General features: G+C 71.9%; 1 long non-coding RNA gene across 1 annotated transcript; it reads right to left on the bottom strand.

Annotated features, from left to right (window-relative positions):
• Nucleotides 1–1,008: 1,008 nt before the first annotated feature.
• LOC118159901 lies at nt 1,009–2,545 on the bottom strand. The gene is made up of 3 exons (XR_004747279.1): nt 2,257–2,545; nt 1,582–1,622; nt 1,009–1,157 (listed from the first exon to the last, which is right to left on the bottom strand). It is a non-coding gene; the product is annotated as an uncharacterized LOC118159901 (long non-coding RNA).
• Between the last annotated feature and the right edge of the window lie 775 nt (nt 2,546–3,320).

Below are 3,320 nucleotides of genomic sequence, written 5' to 3'. Positions count from 1 at the left end.
CCCGGAGCTGGCGGCGCACCGGGACCGGGGTGGCGCCGGGCGCGGGCGGCGCTGCGGGCGCTCAGAGCGGGGCCGTGGGGCCCAGGCACCTGCAGCCTCCGGAGCTCCGCGGGCACCGGCAGCGCTCGGGCAGCGAGCGGCCACGCAGACACTGCCGGCACATCCGCCTGCTCCAGGCACGGCCACGTGCACACAGGGCAAACAGACGTGAAGGCACGTCCAGCGTGCACACGCCTGTCTGCAGGAAACACACGCACAGCCTGCTGCCTGCGTGCACGCATGCACACCCACACATGTACACCCACACATGTATACCTACACACACCCACACATGTACACCCACACATGTACACCCACACACACACCCACACATGTACACCCACCCACACACACACACATGTACACCTACACACACACCCACATATGTGCACCCACACACACACCCACACACACACACCCACACATGTACACCCACACATGTACACCCACACATGTACACCCCCACACACGCACACCCACACACGCACACCCACACGTGCGTGCACATTCATGCACGTGCACACTTGCACGCACACACATGCAAAAACACGCGTACAGCCTGTGCACAGACACATACACACGTGCATGGACACACACACGCCAACACCCCCACGCACACACGTGTACACACCTGTACACACGTGCACACACCTGCAGAAGTGCACGCACTGAGCCTCTGGATGCAGCACGCGGGCGCACGCAGGGGCAGTGCACACACACACACACACACACGCCCAAGGCACACCCATGTGCTTGTGCAAGCACAGCCCCCCCCCCCACAGACGCCCTCTCCCCAGCCCGCAGGCAATTCCCCTGCCCCTCCCAGCCCTTCCCAGTGCCCCCAGTGCCCCCCAGTGTCCCCGGTACCTCCAGCCCCATCTGCCTGCCCAGCGGTGGCGCAGCCCCCGCCCAGCCCCACGGCGCCGCCAGCACCATCGGGGTTAGGGGACCCCGGGACCACCCCCGGGTCCCCCCCCCCCCCCCCAGCTCCCTACCGCTGCGTGTGCCCGGTGGCTGCTGCCCGTCCTCGTCCCCGTCCTCGTCCTCGTCCTGGTCCCTGCCGGTCGCTGTCCCCCAGCAGGCGCCGGGCGCTGCTTCGGGCCCCTCTCACGGCCCCGCTGCAAGGCAAAGCTCTTGGCACATGAGCCCCTGCTGCCGACAGGGACACTGCCCCACAGCACCGCGCGGCACGGCACCCACCCACCCATGGCCTCCCCCTGCGCCGGGCAGGGCACGGGTGCTCCGGCCACGATTACGTGTGGCACCCGGCGGGGGCGAAGGGGGCGATTCCCTCGCTGGGAGCACGGACAAAGGGCCCCATTCAGCGCTGCGCTCAGCCCCGCGGGCCCCTCGGGACAAAGGTCCCGCACGCTTGGCACCGGCAGCGCCAGGCTCCCCCCGCTCCAGGCCCACGGCCGGCAGGGCCCCATGGGGCGCAGCGGGGCTGGAAGGGACCTCCCGGCCCCACACAGGACGGGGTGCGGAGCCCCCTGCCCGCACCCCGTGGCACCCATTTTGGCACCCCGGGGGCCAGGCTCCTACCTGCGAGGCTGCCGGCGGCGTCGCGCTTCCCGACCGCTTCCCTGCAGGAGCAAAGCGGGAGCGAGCAGCTCAGTGCCAGCACGTGAGGGGGGCCCCAGCGCCGCTCCCCGCCCCGGATCCCAGCACCCGCCCTGCCCGGCCGGAGCCGGGCGCTGGCGGCGCTTCCACGTGCGGATGCGACGCCTGCCCTGGGTCGTGCCCAGCAGGAGCCGGTGCCAGCTGCTGGCGGCGCAGCTCTCGCTCACGCTGCCGGTTGTGCCCGCGGTGCCGTGCCCGAGCAGACAGTCACACCGCCCGTCCCCGGCACACGCTGTGGGCACGGCCCCGTGGGTTCACCCCAGCACACCCCAGAGGTGTCCCCATGTGGGTGCCGCCCTCCCCCTGCCCACACCGCGGGGTCCCAAGGGGTTGGGGGGGTCCGGCAGCCCCCCGGCGCCGCTCACCCTGCGGGGACCAAAAGCCGGGGGCTCCTACGGGAAGGGATCCGTGCAATGGGAACGGGGCTCGCCCTGGCGCCGCCGTGCCCCTCGCTCCCAGCCGGAATCTGGCCCCAGGGAGCTGGGAGGAAAAGTCCCACGGCCCCGCGCTGCCAGGGGCCGGCTGGGGGTGGCCCCGCGGGGCCATCGTACCCATGCCGCCTCCCGCCACGTGTCACCGTGTCCCCACGCGTCCTACCCGGGGGGCGCGGGCACCGCAGCACGAAGAGCGCCCAGAGGCAGAGGGGGCCCAGCACCGAGGCCAGCACCCAAAGCGCCCGCAGCCACGCGGGGTCCCCCGGCGTCCCCGGGCTCGGCGGGGCCATGCGGGAGCCCCGGGAATTCGCGGCCCCGTCCGGCTGCTGCAGGACGGATCCAGATGTGCGGCCTCTCCCCGCTGACTCACTGCGGCCGGCGGGGACGCCGCCAGCTCTGCCGCGGAGCCTTAACCCTCGCGGGGGCCGCATGGGGGATCCCCCAGCCTCAGGCACCCCCCCCAGCCCCTGCGCTCCCCCAACTTCCGAATGCCTCCAAATGCACCCCCCTTACCCCCTACACCCCCCATGTCCCCTGCATCCCCCACGTTCTCTGCATCCCCGACTCCCCCTGAACCCCCATGTGCCCCCCACACCCATGTCCCCCCCCAGCACTGCTGTGGGGTGCCCCCCGGACGAACACGTCCCTGGGCAGTGGCTCTGTGCCCGCAGTCCGGCCCCTGCCAGCTCCAGCAGCTCCCATGGCCCCAGCACTCCCAGCCCTGACTCAGGCCCCCCAGGACCCCCTGGCACTGGGCTCTGGGGACCGGTGCCCCTCCAGCAGCACCCCCTGGGCACGCAGCACCGGGGAGGGGGGCCCTGCCCCGTAGCCACAGGGACCCCCCAAGGGTCCCCACTGCAGGCCAGCAGACACCGGGTGCTGCCCAGTGCCTGGGGCTGCGCCCACTGCTGGCACCGTGCCGCTGGGCTGGGGGCGGGCAGCGAAGCCCCCCTGAGACCCCCAGGGTGCCCACGGGCTGCAGCGAGGCACTGCTGGGGGTCAAGCACAGGCAGCTGCAGCGCAGGCAGGGGGCAGGCAGGGGGCAGGCAGGGGGCAGGCAGGGGGCAGGCAGGGGGCAGGCAGGGGGCAGGCAGGGTGCAAGCAGGATGCTCAGGACACAGGCAGGGTACTCAGGGTGCAGGCAGGGTGCTCAGGACACACGCAGGACACAGGCAGGGTTCTCAGGACACAGGCAGGGTGCTCAGGGTGCAGGCAGGACACAGGCAG

This window comes from Oxyura jamaicensis, unplaced genomic scaffold (assembly GCF_011077185.1).
Source record: "Oxyura jamaicensis isolate SHBP4307 breed ruddy duck unplaced genomic scaffold, BPBGC_Ojam_1.0 oxyUn_random_OJ72619, whole genome shotgun sequence".
NCBI lineage: Eukaryota > Metazoa > Chordata > Aves > Anseriformes > Anatidae > Oxyura > Oxyura jamaicensis.
Note: the sequence above shows the minus strand (reverse complement) of the source record. Positions and strands in the feature narration are given on the sequence as shown.